Genomic DNA, 17638 nt, shown 5'->3' with positions numbered 1-17638 from the left:
CGGTAGCACGAGCGTTGCCAAGTTGTTTAAGGGCCACAGCGGCAGCAGCTGTTTCCATTCGACAGTCTGCTGGTCTAGTAATGAATAATACACTAATCGTGATGGTCCCGCATGTAGTAGACACATTGTTAAATAGGACCAAGACACAGCACTTAACTAGTGCTCGACTGTCCAGTTACAAATTGACGCTGCTAGCGAGCCATGTGCACATAAAAAGGTGCAGTACCTTGAACCTAGCCACATTGTTACCAATTGCAGAGGAATCAGATGCTTTAGAACAGCATGATTGTTTTCTTAGAACAGAGGAAGAGACGAAAGGGAGAGTTGATTTGTTCGACACTCCTCTTGCTGAATGTGATGGTACATTATGGGTGGATGGTTCATGCTTTAAGCTCCCAAATGGTAACGTGACTACAGCATATGCTGTCACAACTTTGCACACAGTCATTGAAACTGCGCGAATACCACATGGTTCAGCTCAAGCCGCAGAACTCGTTGCACTGACGAGAGCATGTGTGTTGTCTAAAGGAATGAAAGTGACTGTCTATACCGACAGCCAGTATGCTTTTGGAGTGGCTCACAGTTTTGGACGATTGTGGAGAGAACGTGGGTTCCTGACTTCGCATGGAGCTAAGATTCAGCATGGTCAGTTGGTGAATGAGCTTCTTGAATCACTGACGTTGCCCCTGCAAATAGCGATTGTGAAATGTAGTGCACACAAGAAGGTGACTGATGATGTTGGTCGTGGAAATGCCTTTGCTGATGAAACCGCTAAGGAAACTGCAAAGAATGTGATGAGCCGAATGTATGTTGCGAGCCCAGAAAGATGGACTGGTGATGTTGGAATATGTGAAGACACGATAGAAAGTGTGAAGTCCATCCAAGCTGAGGCCACGGAGAAAGAGTTAAGCATGTGGAGAGAAAGTATAGGGAGAATGGATGCAAATGGTTGTTGGATTGAATTGACAGAGCAACAGAGATGGTTGTTACCCGATGCATATGTGCCTGCAGTGGTTACAATGGCTCATGGAATGGCCCATATCAGCGCAAAAGGGATTTGCGAGTTGTTGGCCCCTGTATGGAAGAATTCAGGGATTCCCAAGTGTGCAGAGAACGTAGTCAAGAATTGCATGGTATGCCTGAAACACAATCCTGGTAGGGGAACCCCAACTCCAGCTGGTCATTTTGCACCTCCTACGTATCCGTTCGAGGTTTTGCAGCTAGATTTCATACACATGGAGAGGTGCAACAACTTAAAATACGTGCTCGTGGTTGTTTGTGCCTTCTCAAGATGGGTAGAAGCCTGTCCCCTAAAAGACAATACTGCCTTGTCCACAGCGAAAGCCCTTGTAAAAGAGTTCTTCCCCAGGTTTGGAATGCCGAGAATGGTCTGGTCTGACAACGGAAGTGAATTTGTGGGTCGTGTGATGAAAAGAGTGTGTGAAGGGCTAGGCATTAGGCAGAAGTTCCACGCTGCAAATCACCCCCAATCAGCTGGATTAGTGGAATGTTACAATGGCACGCTTAAACTTAAATTGGCCAAAATCCAAGCGAGCACAGGTCTTAAATGGCCTGACGCTTTACCCTTAGCACTCCTATCCACCAGAATGACTGTGCATTCGCGAGTGAAACTCAGCCCCTATGAAATAATCTTTGGTCGGCCAGCCAACATATGGGGAGTGCCTAGGCCCACGAAGTTTAGCGAGCTGCAACACCCTATTTTGCTTGACTATTTGTATGAATTGACGGCTAAATTGCGTGTTTTATATCAACAGGTCCACAACACCTTGCCTCCGGTCTCTGAGACTCCGGGTCACTCCATTGAACCCGGTTCATGGGTCCTAGTCCGCAACTTTCAAAGAACAAGAAACGACCAGCCCAGATGGACCGGGCCTCACCTCGTCCTCCTGTCTACAAGGTCGGCTGTTAGGGTGGAGGGGAAGGCCAATTGGGTCCACGGGATCCATTGTAAGAAGATACCCTTCCCTCTGCCACATGACCAATGGGTCCAGAAAGGAGGCACTGACTCAGAGCGCACAACTGATGAACGTGTAAAAAAAGCTAACCCTGATTGTGAAAGTGAGAACATTTTTCAAGAAACTGTGCCACCACCAGAACAATTGAACTCTGTGGAACCTGAGCTACTATTTCTGGACCAGACAGTACCCGGGAAAAGACGCTACAATTTGCGACCAAGAAAAACAGACTAAAGTAAAAGTGATTTCTTTTATGATCCGAGAGAAAAACCTGTGGACTAATAAAAAAATTAGTTTTTTCCCCAAATCCTATTTTTGAAAGTGCAGATCTCCCATCTAGGTAACTTGCTTATTTTTGTTTTTTCGAACCGCCATCCGGGTTCCGCTGCTAGGGTCGCGGTTGATTAAAGACTTTTGGGTGCAGCTGACGACGTTAGGTCGCTGGTTCTGGTTGGTCCAAGGGAGTTGCCCTAAACTGACGGAAGCATCCTTTAGCAGAGGCAACCTACCACCGCGGGCAGCACCTTAGAGAGGATGGAGTTTCCTGATGTGGAGAGGCCTGCCAAACAAATGAACTTTAAGCAGAGACCTTTTAACACGATGACGAAGAAAAGTTTTATAATAGTGTGTATTTTTATGCTATTCAGCGTAATGGTCTTTTTGATAAGCTATGTTTTATTCTCTTTTCATGTGACATTTGCGCCCACTACATCACCCATACCTCCTCCTACTGTTTCCTCTCATTCTTTCCACCCTCTGCCTGACCACGAATCAAATAGGAGATTAGAGTTCATTAATAACTCCTTCGTTCAGTTATTACACCAACACCAACTTGTAATGAACACAACTAACTGTTGGGTGTGTGGTCTCATGCCCCACACCACGGATAAAGGTATCCCCTATTTGGTCCTGCCATTTAGTCACAATGGATCAGTCTGGGCATATAGGACAATGTTCATATATGCACGAGAAATCCAACCCCTACGTTCTGTAAAAGACAACCTCAAGACTAGCGCCCTAGTCAAAGGTATAGTTGACATGATCAAGGAAGTAACTTCTTACGAAGATACCCCGGATGATGAGATACTTGCATATGTAGGTTGGAACGTGACCGGATATGGCACTACATTAAGTGAGAAACAGCAAGCCAAGAGATCGTCCCCTATCTGGATCGTACCCCATCAAGGTCACCTGTGTCTGCAAGGTATTGGCAAGAATCCCAGAGCTCAGCTAGGGAAGAGTGTCTGTACAGAAACGTATGTTTTTGGATCTCAGACTTCCCCTGCGTTTTTAGCCGCTAAGGGTACTTATTTCATCTGTCATGATAGAGCCTATACATGGTTGCCCCCTGACTTCTCGGGCTCATGTTTTGTTTCATTCCTGTTACCTCCCACCTACACAGCAGCGGCGGATTACCATCGGACAAGGGTAGTTAGAGGTGTTTTGAGTAAAGAAGACACTGCAGGTCAAGAATTTGGTGACTTTGCAATGGGTTTTCTGCCGTTCTGGGGAGCCATGGCTAACAGCAGGAACATAAGGCAATTGACAAGGGTAGTTGAATCCACCGTGACTGAAACTGCTGGTGCCCTTAGTAGCCTGACTGCTGAGCTCCAGTCAGATCGACTTATGACCCTTCAGAACCGGGTCGCTTTGGATGTAATACTTGCGGACCGAGGTGGAGTATGCAAATTGATCCAGTCTAGTTGTTGCATTTTCATCCCAGATAATGCTCCAACAGTGTACAGGGCCATCTCCAAACTGCATAAGATTTCCGAATCTATTCATGTGGATAAAGGAGATTGGTCGTTAATGGGATGGTTCTGGGAACTGATATCTGCCTGGGGATGGAAAATTCTGATGGTCATTGGGATGGTCTTAGCCATTCTTTTCCTGTTCTGTCTATGCATACAGTGTGCTCCTGCAATATGTGGCATCTGTGCTACATCATGTGTAAGGAAGCCTGTGTCAAGAAATGAACTCAGCACTAGAATGATGTTACAGCAACATCTCAATGACTTTAGGAATATAGATCTGGACTCAGACTAACATGAGGATAGATTAATTGCCTATGTAAGGGCAAAAGGAGGGTCTGTTGTTCTGAAAATCTGGATTCATATAATAGTACTGGACTCGAGAATAAAAACTTCGTCGAAATAGGACGAATTTGGTATCAAAAGACCGAGAATGACGAGTACATCATGTACATGTATTTTTCGGCGTATTCGAGTGACGATTCCACCTCGAAATCGTCATTTACATTCTGAACCCTTAGCTCCCATTTACATGTTGCCCTTTACATAGGCCTTAATCCAGTTGAATTTGATTCCACAAGGACACATACTCCTTAATCGACTTCTCCCTGACCTCAGTACAAGTTAGAACCATTGCCCCAGGCCGAACTCGTTAGGTCAGTTCCCTCCCAGTGGCCGAGCAAGATAGCATCTAGGCTCAACCGGCCATAAAACCATTTGAGCACGCACACCTGCCATATCTCGCTCACATCTTTTTCTCCACTCCTTTTCTTTACTTGCTTTATGATGGGGAGGTGACCGTTTTTATTGGGGGTCCAGCGATATCTGATGAAATGTTGGGCCTTGCCGGATGATTTGTTATGGGCAGCACGACATGAAATATGTACATGTCATCATGACTCTGCTTTTCTTTTGTAACCAGTAACTATAAATGAAATACCACGAATTCAAGGAATGTTTTGCCCAAGGCTGAAAATCATGTATAAAGAGAGAAGCCTGACTTCGTGAAAGTGTGCAGTTTCCTGAGAATATACCCGTATTGTACTTCTAGGACCCTGTTACCTTGGTTGCAGCCAATAAACGAATCTTTGACTTCACCTCGAAGACTCTGAGTTTCTGTAGGTCTGACTCAGGAGAACCCGAGGTCTCTGGGTGTTGATTCCCTGACACAGCTGGGTTACCGGTTCTGTGCCGGTTCTTAAAAACCCAGTACCTCAGTGTTCCCCACCAGGCAGCTTTACACAGCCTGGTGGGGAACATGGCCAGGCCCCCAGTCCCCATCTGAGCGCCGATCCATCACCCTCAGACCAATCACAACGCTGCATTGCAGTGTTGTGATTGGCTTAAGAGAGACAATAGCGTTGTGATTGGCTATGGAGAGACTGGGTCCTTCCTGGTTACGGTGAAGCGGAGGAGAGATGTGGCCGGCGGACGAGGTATGCAGTATTTTAAAAAGAATTATATTTAGTTTCCCCCCTCCCATGCCCCTCTACCCTCATTCCATGCCAGCCGCTACTGGAAGGGAATAAGAAGGGGCGACAAGAGAATGAACAGGTATTATGAAGAGGGAGAATTAATAGTGAGTAGGAAGAGCCGAGAACAGAGAGAGCATTGCATAGGGGAGTTGGGAAATGAGTGATTCAGTGAATAGGAAGTGCTGTGGAGAGAGGGGGTAGTGAGTAGGAGGGCCTAGGAAGAGGAGGTAACAGGAAGGGCCTAAGAGAGAATGAGCAGTGAATAGTAAGGGCTGGGTAGAGAGAGAGCGATGAATACAATGATGAAGGGCTAAAGAGAGCAGTCAACAGAAAGGAGTGACTATGAATGGCTGGCAGACGATGCAGCACTGAACAGGGAAGGCTGAGGAGAGGGTGTGCTGTGACCAGGAGGGGCTGGGAGCCCAGGCACTGAGCTCAGAATAGGAAGAATTGAGCATCCCTTGACTGAGCTTGGAATAGGGAGGGCTGAGGAGAGAGAAGAGTGAATTGGAAGAAACTAGCATCCTTAGACTGAGCAGGAAGGACTTGTGTTGCCCTGAAGGGACTGCCACAACCTTTGCTAAACTGACCCTAAATATTTGTGCTCCCTAATGGTATTCTCTGTTATAAGGGGGTGGGGGCTGAGGACCAAACATCTAACGTTTCCGGTTCTTCGAGAGTGAACTACACGACACCAAAGGCAGAGATTGAAATGTTTACAAGGGGAGATACAAACACCATCAAACAAGACTTGTCAGAGCGGCACAGCAACAGCCACTGAATCCCAAAGCTTTAATCAGGAACAGAAACATGCTAAATAGCATAATCATACTCTGAAATGGAAAAGACAAGACATAACCATATTCCGAAGCGGAAAAGACATGCACAGAACTGCTGGATAATTAACACCGCAGTAAGAATGCCTAATGAAAGCATAAAAAGTAGATTATAACATCCAGCTTAGCAGGAGGGCTCTGAAAACTCGCATTTGTTGCACCGTTCCAAGTCCTTTGGTAAGGCACTTTACAGCTCTAATTCAGTAAAAGAACTGGAAACAACAGGGCATTATATAAAAAATGATATGAATGGATGGTGGAGTCAAACCAATGTATTAGTCAATATTTCGATTCATTGTCATCCGCGAATTCCGTTTACATTGAATGGAGTTCTGCGCTCCAGTCCATCCATTCCTCCATGGAAGGATGCTGATTCAAGTCCTTGATATATTGTCAGCACAGATGATCAGTTCTAGACCCATGATATCTGATTTCCTGAGGCCAAGCAAGACTTTAAGGTTCTCCTGCTATGTCATTATTTGAACCAATCTGACTACTTGTACCTCTTTCTTTTCTGATAAAAAGGGGACCCGTTGAGCCCATCCCACCCTGAATACGGAAAAAAGGGACTAACAATTGTGAAACCGCACATAAAGAAGCTGAATCAAACACTGCAAACAGCACTCCCTGGACCCCAGCAATGAAGAGGTGGGTGGGTGGGAGAAGAAGAGGTTAGACAGTCAAAAAGCAGCTGTGGATCATTGTCACAAGAGGTCACTTGACCCATGTTCGTACCTTATAGAAGTGTCCTGGACACAGCCTGGTCAGCACCCCCTCTACTTGGCAGCTACCTCCAGAAATTGAGTGTTTTGCAGGCCAGTCCGTGCGAAACAACCGTATACCCTACACAGTGTAGCCTGCTACCTATGTAGGCAAGTGCAATACAATACAATACAATACAATAGAATCAAATAGAAAGCTGCTCACATGGCTGACCTTGTCAATAGAGGCCTCACTGCCATCTCAAGGACCTCTGCTAACTTTGGCTCCTCCCAATGGGATAGAGGGGGAAGGGGCGGGCGCCTTGGTGTTTGTGCAGTGTTCTTGCGTGCTAGAGCACCCACCCATCTTCTAGTATATGGTTTCACACTGCTATTTAGGTTCTGATTAAAGTTGCATTCTGTTTCTGCACATAACACAATTATGAGTTGCAAGGCAAGCACCACAACCCCCTGCACACATTTCAGAAGGCGAAACGTGTCGAAATTTAAGAGGTGAAAACCTACTAATAATGGGACGCGTTCCGAAATCCACAAATGACGTCCCATTCTGAGGACAATAATTGTAACAGAGTGCTATATACCACTTTTGGTAAATTTTGATCCCTGTAGTGATGGAATCTATCTGGTGCAATAATATATCGCACCTTTTTTACGACTGATCACAATCAAGGCCTTAGAGACTTGAAATAAAGAATCCTCGGATCGCCTAACTCTCTTTTTCCGTGTTGCCGGGCAACAAATCCAGGGGCATATTTATGGGCATTGTGGCACAGGGCAGACCAGCAAGTTACCTTGCTGCACTGCCCTGTGTCACAGGGAAAGGGAAGTAATGCAGTATATTTATCCAATAGGGCACATTCCTGTCCTTTCCCCCTGCACTGGTGCCATTTCTGTAGCCTAGTGCAATGCAGTCACCCTTGCACCATGGTGCAAGGGTGCCTATGTTGTAGGCAAGATTGTTTTAGTGCAGGAAGGCGCATTTTCCTACACAAAAACAATCCATTTAGGCGTTTTCCTCTTTCTATGTGTGCAGAATGCAACACACATAGAAAGAGGGGAAAAAAGGCAAACTAAACATATTTCTCCTCGTTGCGGCTCACCTGGCGAGGCGTATCTTTGTGGCACATTCCCAGGTTTACCAGGTTACGGAACTCTGGGAATGAATAAAAAACCATGGGATTTGAGGGGGAACACCCACCGCAATGCCCATGGAACATGTACCTTCCACAAACTAATGTAAAGCAGCAATTTGCGCTGCATTGTCTTACTCTATATTTTTAAGCTATTCAAAGCCACGCAAAGTGGCTTTATCAGTATGACTTAGAGATTTGTGTCGTGCACGTACCACATTACGTGGTGCAAGCATGACGCAAAGCCCTCATAAATAAGACCCCCTTTGTTTAGTCCTCAAAAAGAATAGTAAAGTATACTTCCCTGCCAGGCATTGTCTTGCAACCAAGAAATGAAGCCTGGGCTCAGAGACGGTTTAAGGCATGGTCAAAGTGGGCAATTAGCCCCACTTTTCAAGGGCCCTCTGGGTAATCAACATTCAGTTAATTGGTCCAGTGCCTACTCTGGCCACTTCACTATATAACCCTGCCTCCATCTGACTTTCTGCCTCTACCTGTAACACTGTTTCTCTCTATCCAGTGTCATCTTAAGAATTTTTATGGTTCGAACAAGACATCATGTGGCTGAGTGTGTGACATTATCTTTTACATATAATTGAATGTCATTTTGGCATACTGTGGGCTTTAATTAGCAGGAAATGGGTAATACAATTTGAAGTTGTTCAGAACATGGGCCTCCAACATATGTGTTGAACCGGGTCCCTAAAATCCTTAAAATGACTCTGCCTGGGCTATCTTCAATCCCTCCTGCTGGTGTTTCCCACTTGCGAGGGGCCACCGGTCCAATCCTGTGCTTGCGGTGGTTTGTCAGGCTGGCAGAGCTCTGCAGGGAAGAGGAGTCGATGCTATACTGAACCGGAGGGTTATACATACAAGAATGTCCAGTCCCTCCCATACATATTGCCAATGGCATTTGTAAAGCTGCCACTTGTGTTGTCTCAGAGGGTGATTACTTTTTCTGAATTCTTTACAAGACAGAGCCCTGCCCTGTGTGATTGGAAGATGTGCATGGTCAAGTGTATTTTATATGTGAAGTATCGGCTGTGGTACACAGAGGACAGAGATGTGGTACACTTATGTGACGTCAGTATGAGGCTGTGACACATGGATGGAGGAGACCAATGGGCATATTTACAAGGGGATTTCGCCACCAGATTGTCGCTTTTAGTGACGATATTCCCTTCTCCTTATTTAGAATGCAGCGTTAAGCCACTTAATGTGGCTTAACGCCACCTTGTAAATAAGACCCGTTTACACGCTTCACCTAGTGTGAAAGGGGCGTGCAGTGGGTGTTCTTCTACAACACCCATTGCTTTTTGATGCTGTCCCATATTTACAAGGCTGGGGAAGCACCAAAAGCTAAGATCACGTAAAACCTGGTCTTAGGATGACAATACGAGGAGAAATTATTAATTTCTCTGTGCATTTTGCTCTTTGTATATGTGCTGTATTCTGCAGCACACATAGAAACAGCAAATCGCCTTTACAGATTGTCTAAGTGCAGGAAGGGATACAGCGCAGGCACCCTTGCAACATGGCGCAAGGGTGCCTGTGCTGGTGCTAGGTAGCTTTTTTAGTGCCAGCGCTAGGGGAAATGCAGGGGTGCGCCGTATTTTTATAAATATGGCGCATCCCTGCATTTGAAAAATGTCGGAGCAAGGCAATACCAATTTTGGAGTACCACTGCGCTTCAACATTCTTTTTGTCAATATCCCCCCAGGATTCTAAGCCCAATGGGAAGGAGGTGACATAGAGTTATAGTGAGATCATGAATCCCCTCACCAACATTTCAGATCAACACAATGATCTGAGATGCAGATCTTCTCACTAACAGGTCAATTTCTGATTTTGGTGATCCAAATATTTCTCTAGAGGTGCTGCCAACCTTTTATCTCTTACATGCACAGTTGGTTGCAGATCAATTCTAAAGCATGGTACTGATCCCTTTCCATGTTTTCAGTGTAATGCCATGCTATGTAACCTTTGAAACAACTGAAGGGCTCAGTGGAAGAGATAGGTGTGGGCTACAAGGCCCCTACCTGGAGCTAGCCTGCCTTTTGCCACTCTCTGCATGTAAAGATTGTTACAAGTAAGCACTTCTAATAGGAGTTTTTCTTTAGGCTGTTAGTGAGTTGTTGTATTGTTTGTGCTAGATTGAAATATTCTGTATATTACCCTTTATGTATCCTCTTCCTTTTGCTATATTAGGGTGTGAACGTCGAAAGGAGGGGTGGCAGCCAGACCCAAACTGGGAACCCGAAGCAGCCCTGGCATTTTTCTTGGGCCAGCTCCTGTGGAAGCACTGCCTGGGCCCGGAAACACTTGCTTGCTGTTTTCGTTGCTTATGGCCGATATTGCAGCACCGCTGCAACACTGGCCCCCTGTAACAAAACGACCGCTGCACAACTGGTCCCTTTCCTTCCAGCCTCCCGGGGAAACGCCTGATGCCCGGTACAGCCAGTCCGGCCCTGGTGGCAGCACTCTATTTGTCCCATCTTGCATTGAACATTGCGATTTTTCTCAACATCTGAACATTAAGAATTCCTATTTTCCTAGGTGTGGGTCATATGATTGAGACTCCTTTTGGCATCTGGGGGCCCTCAGCCATGACTCTTTGACTGCATCCCTTATGGTCCATAGGATGGCGGCAGAACTGAGACAGTTTCTTGAACAATTGACAGGATTGCTCCCAAAAACAAGTGCTCATACTCAGCGGCGTAGGGTGGGTTGCCAGCTCCCGGGGCAACATTTAAATAGTATTGCACCCCCCAACCCATGGACCATTAGTTCAGGAAATGCTAGTGGTGCATGGGTTAGAGGGTGTAATACTTTCTTTCAAAATTTTGCGCCCCCTAAGAATTTTGCACACGGGGCAACAGCCCATGTGGACCCCCATGCTGCGCCACTGCTCATAATAACTCCATTCTAGTTAGCAATTTAATACATCAGGGATGAAAAGAATCACCCATACTCCTATTGCCTCCGTTTAACCACTTGTATATTTAAAACATTTAAAATTGACAGGGTTGCTCACAAAAACAAGTGCTCAAAGCGACAATCTTGAGCACACAGGTATGTATTGTATTTTCGCATTTATAGAGCGCGTTATCCCCGTCAGGTCTCTAAGCGCTGTCAAGAGAGAGGCACGTCCTGGCCTGGGGATGTAGAGATTTAGATTTGGGGAGGAGCCCAAGCTTCTGCAAAGAGAACTGTTTTTAACTTCTTCCTAAAGGGGAGAAGGGTGAGCTCCTTGTGCAGTTTCTCCGGTAATTTATTCCAGAGTGGGGGGATAGAGGTAGAAAAAGCTCTTCCCCCTTTGGAGGTGAGGCTAAAACGAGGACATGCCAGCAGGCAGGTCTCTGAGGATAGTAGAACCTGTTGTGGGTGTAGAGGTTTAGGCAATCTTCAATGTTGGTGGGGGCTTCTCCATAAATGGCTTTGTGCCCAATGCAGAGCCCCTTGAACTTAGTTCTCTGTTTGACTGGGAGTCAGTATAACTGACGTAGAAGGGGGGTGGCATGAGCCCTTCTAGGCAGTCTAAAAATTAGCCTGGTAGCATCATTCATGGTGACCTGAAGTCTGGCTAGTAGCTTTTCCGCAAGGCCAATGTACAGGGCGTTTCCGTAGTCGATGCGTGATACTATCATGGCTGACAAGACCAGTCTGAGAGTGGCAAAAGTCAGGAGAGGGGCAAGCTTCCGTAGCTGTCTCATCAGGCCGGCACATGTTCCCGCTACTGCAGGCACCTGCTGGGTCATAAATAATTCAGCGTCAACTTTGATGCCTAGGCTCTTTACAACCACAGCTGGTTCTGGGTCAGAGCCCAGTTCCTGTGGCCAGAAAAGGTCGCTCTAGGGATTAGAGTCGGTGGTGATGGCCAGAATCTCAATCTTATCGGGGTTGATTTTGAGGGAATTGGCGGTCATCCAGTTGGCAATAAATGTCAGGATGTTTTGTGTTCTTGCGTGGGAGGCTGGGGTGCTGTCGATCTGGATGATGAGTTGAGTGTCACCTTCGTAGTTGTAGATCTTACACTCCATGGTGTTTAGTGTGGCTTTCAGGGGCTGTAGGTAGGCATTAAAGAGGAGGGGAGATAGCGCCGAGCCCTTTGGGACTCCACAGGAGAGTTTACCTGGGTTGGACGCATGGTCCATCATCTGTACTCTCTGGGATCGACCACTGAGGAAGGATGTAAGCCACCTGAGGGCCGTGCCCTGGATGCATAGATTATATATCTGCAACAACAGTAGGTTGTGGTTGACCGTGTAGAATGCCGCGGACTGGTCCAGTAAAACCAGGGCACACGGTTTTTTCTTGTCAGCCTGAAGCCTGAGATCATCAAGCATTACCAGCATGACCATTTCTGTGCTTATTGGGACCTGAACCCTGCCTGGTTGTGTTGCAGAATGTTGTTTGCTTCTAGGTGGTGGGAAAGGGATTTCAACACGTGCTGTTCCAGCACTTTCGTCAGTCACAGTTGGGAGATTGGTCTAAAGTTTTTTAGGTTCTTACCATCTGCTCCTGGTTTCTTTAGGAGTAGGATGACACGTGCTTCTTTAAAGTTGGCAGGGACGTGGCTGAGTACCAAGGATTGATTTAGGAGTAAGAGTACCTCACTTTCTATCCCTGGTAGTGCCATCTTAAAGATTGTAGGTGGACAGGGGTCCGCTGGTGAGCCTGTCTTGACCCGTCCCATTAGAGGAGGCAAGGCATCGCTGGTCAGTGTAGGGAAGGTGGTGAGAGGTGTAGCGTATGAGGGGGCCGGAGGATCAGGTGTCAGCGGGCAGGGGACAATGGGGGTGACAGAGATCTCTTTTAGTTGGTCCTTAACCTTCCATAGAAAGAAGTTTCGAAACTTGTTGCAGTCTTCTGGACTGGTGGTGGGCTTCCATACCTGTGTTTGTAACAACTCTGATAATACACAGAAGGTTTCCCTTTGTGTATCGTCTGCTGTGGTGATCCTAAGTTCATAGAATTTGGCTTTCCTTGCTAGGATGGCTTTCTTGTAGACTGCGAACGAGGAGAAGTACTCTGAGCAGGAGTTTTGCACCATGCTCTCTCCATGCTCTCTCCCGCTGGCGGAGGGTTTGTTTCAAGCCTATCAGGGTGTTGTTGAACCAAGGGGCCCCTTTACCTTTATCCCTGATTCTAACTCTAAGCTTGGGGGCTACTATGTCAATGGCTTGCTTCAGCCTGGCAGACAGGGAGATGCTTGCTGTATCTGGGTTGCCTCGAGCAGGAAGCAGGGAAATTGATTTGTGTGGGATGCTCTGCTCTGATTATTTTCCAGCCCCGCAGTACTTTCCACTCCGGGGTGCGGTGGGTGGCTTGCTTTGTGGGTGGGAGCTGGCTGCTGATTAAGTGGTGATCAGACCAGGCGCAGGGCCTGATGTCTATTGGGCAGGTGAACGGGTGGGATGTCCAGACCAGGTCGAGTGTGTGGCCCTTCTCATGTGTGGGAACATTCACCACTTGTTTGAGATCCAGTGAGGTCAGTGCAGCATCCAGTTGTTTGGCCTGGCTATGCCTGGGAACATGATCCCAGAGGAAATTGAAGTCTCCCATCACAAGGATACATTGATATCTAGTACGGATGTCATTAACTAGTTCTGTGAAGCGCTCTACGAATTTGGGAGGTGTTCGCAGGGGACGGTACACTATCAGAATAGCTAGGCAGGTAGTCGGGGAGCAGAACTTGGCCCTTAGCACATCCACCCCTCGATGCTTTCTGCCCAGATGGTTTCTGCTTTTAGCTGTTATTTATGCAGGATAGCTACTCCGCCCCCTTTGGTGCTGCCAAGTCTTTTGTATCAACAATTAGAACATTTTACCCACACCTCCATTAATTTAAGATCAGATTTCCGATCCAAAAATAAGATAAACCAAATAGAATATGTTTATCTTGGCAGTAATTTTTGCCTCTTTATTTTAAATTATTTTGCAAAAAAGAAGATAGATATTTGTTTAACCACAATAAGAACACATCATCTGCCAAACAGAATATCACATTAATATAAACCAGACTAACAAAAACTGAATTATTTCATATTATACATAAATCTCCACATAGATTTACAATACATTTAGACACACGGGGAAATTCAATACATCAATACATTACAAATCATTCAACATGTCAAAAAAAGCTGTTTATATACACATATATTCAATCTCAATAAGTTGCGAATTAAATCAAACAACTCAAAAACACTCTTAGCACCCAGAGAGCAACTAATCCTAATACTCTAGGTGTTCCAAAGATTTAGTAAAGACTTAAATCCCACATAGCCGACGCGTTTCGAGTTCTGGCTTTATGAGTTACCAAACTCTCTTCAGGGCTGGATTAGTCTTGTCTTTGACAACTGTTTTTGACAAAAAACAACGAAAAGACTTTTTAGAACGTTTTAAAACGGCTTCCCAGCTATCCTTAACAGCTAGCTTCGCCATTAATTTACTTATCTGGTCCGTTGCTAAACATAACCATGTTATTGTGAACGAACACGGCGGTTACTCACTCAGTAGCTGGTGAATGACTGCAAACTGAAGAGGGATTGTCGTATTTCAATAATGATGAATGTTTTTGTTCGTGGCAGGAAGCGATCACGTGGAGGTTTGACCCGGTAATTAAACAACTGAGTCGGACGAAGCTGTTTGTTCCGAATAACAGAGTGAGAACGAGCTCGATCAAACGCCATACGCCAAATGCTGAATTAGGTGAGTGATCGCGAATAACCCTGAATATTCTAATATATAACTGAAGCTGTGGGAATGCGGGACTTAATTCAGTCCGTGTGTTTTTACAGCTTCCTGCCACGAACAAAAACATTAATCATTATTGAAATACGACAATCCCTCTTCAGTTTGCAGTCATTCACCAGCTACTGAGTGAGTAACCGCCGTGTTCGTTCACAATAACATGTTTATGTTTAGCAACGGACCAGATAAGTAAAACCACCATAATTAAATTTTTCAGAAATAAAAAACTGAGAGCATTCTAGTTCATCATCCATCCGGATGGATTAGAACGCCGCTTTTTTAAGGTAACCCGCTCTCATTTATGTAAAACGACTTTTTGACTGTAGACTGTAGGTTTGGTGGCACACAGATTAAATAAGGGTTTGATACTTTGTTGCAGACTGGCAACCACTGCGTAGAAGCATAACTTTACAGCCACGAATCCACTTTGGCAACATACAGGTATGTGGCTACATATCTAATTAATGACGAAGCTAGCTGTTAAGGATAGCTGGGAAGCCGTTTTAAAACGTTCTAAAAAGTCTTTTCGATGTTTTTTTGTCAAAAACAGTTGTCAAAGACAAGACTAATCCTGCCCTGATGAGAGTTTGGTAACTCATAAAGCCAGAACTCGAAATGCGTCGGCTATGTGGGATTCAAGTCTTTACTAAATCTTTGGAACACCTAGAGTATTAGGATTAGTTGCTCTCTGGGTGCAAAGAGTGTTTTTGAGTTGTTTGATTTAATTCGCAACTTATTGAGATTGAATATATGTGTATATAAACAGCTTTTTTTACATGTTGAATGATTTGTAATGTATTGATGTATTGAATTTTCCCGTGTGTCTAAATGTATTGTAAATCTATGTGGAGATTTATGTATAATATGAAATAATTCAGTTTTTGTTAGTCTGGTTTATATTAATGTGATATTCTGTTTGGCAGATGATGTGTTCTTATTGTGGTTAAACAAATATCTATCTTCTTTAATACAAAATAATTTAAAATAAAGAGGCAAAAATTACTGCCTAGATAAACATAGTCTATTTGGTTTATCTTATTTTTGGATCGGAAATCTGATCTTAAATTAATGGAGGTGTGGGTAAATTTTTCTAATTGTTGATACTGAGGCCCTACCCCCTCCTTCCCCTTGGGCCAAACCCCTCCTTTCTATTTAAAGCCAAGTCTTTTGTGGCAGATGGCAGTGTAGTTTGGGGGCAGGGTGGCTACTACATCTGGAGTGGAGGACTCCTCGAGCCAGGTTTCTGTGACTCCAAGGATGTCCAGGGTGTTATCTTGGAAGAGTGAAAAAACCTCGAGATTATGTTTCTGTAGGGACCGGGTGTTGAGGACGGCCACCCTTAGTCTACATGGAGCGGAGGGTCATGGCGGCTTCGGAGGGAGTGATGTGAGCCTATGGATGACTGTTTCCGTTTGGGGTCTTAGTAGCTTTTTTGCCGAGTGCGTTAGTAGCTATATCATTGAGTGGCATTGTGTTTTGACCTAGACTCAAGAGATCCTCCGCGGAATACAGGAGACCGGGGACAGGGATCCTGGCCCTTGGTCCCGGTCGGGCACGGATGGGCGCAGACGGACTTGCCTTTGGCGCGCTCGCTGCGAGCGTCCGCTGCGCTCCCGCGTTGTAGTCGGCGTTTATGTTGGCCGGGTGCCTAGGCCCCTCCTTATGGTCATGTGATCTGGACCCGGGAGCAGGGCGGAAGTGGCTGAGACGCTCTAGTAATCAGAGCAAGCCTCAGGTGAGATGCGCGGTGGCAGTGATTGCAAATTTTAAAAGAAAACACAGAATAATGGTGACAGTTTTAAAAGCACACATTCAATTCCAATTTTTTAAAAAAAATTTGTGCGTCTTTGGTGCGCAATATGGTGCAGTGGACGGGCCTCTAGTCTCGAGTGCCCGCTCCCACGCTCTAGCTGGCTTTGAAATCAGCCGGGTGCCTAGGCCCCTCCTCGTGGTCACGTGATCTGGACTTGGGAGCAGGGCGGAAGTGACTAAGGCGCTCTAGTAATCAGAGCAAGCCTCAGGTGAGATGCACGGCGGCAGTGATTGCACATTTTTAAAAGAAAACACAGAAGAATGGTGACAGTTTTAAAAGCACAGATTCAATTAAAAAATGTTAAAAACAAAGATTTGTGCGTCTTTGGCTCGCGATAAGGTGCAGTGGACAGGGTGGCCTCTGGTCTTGAGTACCGCAAGGTTTTGTTTGGCCTGTTTCAATATTCTGCAATGCTGTGGAAAATGTCAACCTTTAATGTCAATTGCTGATTTCTGTAGATACATTTTAATTGACTTTCTAATTAATGTGGCCCTATGTGTATCCATATATGAGGTGTCTGTGTGTTATTTTGGTTATGGATGTGTACAAAGTCTCACCTGGTCCTCCGCCCATAGATTGTTGGCCAGACCCATTCCATTGTCTAGAACGAGGTGAACATTGGAGCAGAGGTGTCAAGATCTTTCCCTCAGATCCAGTGGCTAGGGTATCTGAGGGCAGGGAATGTGGGCAAAGCCCCTCAGGCTTCATGGAGAATAGAAACCAGTGGTTGGACAGCATGGTTGCCACGTTTCTACCCCTAATTCTGCACCATGTCATTTGTCCTTCTTCACTGGACGACTTCCTAATATAAGGTGGCAGATCACACTAATTATGGCTTGCATGAGTGCGCTTAAATGAACTAATCAGTAAATGTAGACTGTCTACATATGTGTTAACACCTTGGCTGCGACGCGAATTCCGCCGCAGTGCTGGACATTCCATTCACGGGCATGGCTCGGACGGCCCCGGGCCGTTGTGTGCACACGCCCACCGTGACTCATGATGGCCGGGGGCTGTCATGAGCACGGAAGGGGTTAAGAGAGCCAGTGACTTACTAATACACCGTACAGTAAAAAGGTGGAGGCCAGAATAGATGTGAAATTATTGGCATTACAGGGCCGATGCACTTCTAACGAGACGGTTGCCCAAGATTTTTGAAGGCAATGTAAACCTTACTGT

The sequence above is a fragment of the Lissotriton helveticus genome, chromosome 3_1 (genome assembly GCF_964261635.1).
Source record: "Lissotriton helveticus chromosome 3_1, aLisHel1.1, whole genome shotgun sequence".
Taxonomy (NCBI): domain Eukaryota; kingdom Metazoa; phylum Chordata; class Amphibia; order Caudata; family Salamandridae; genus Lissotriton; species Lissotriton helveticus.
Note: the sequence above shows the minus strand (reverse complement) of the source record.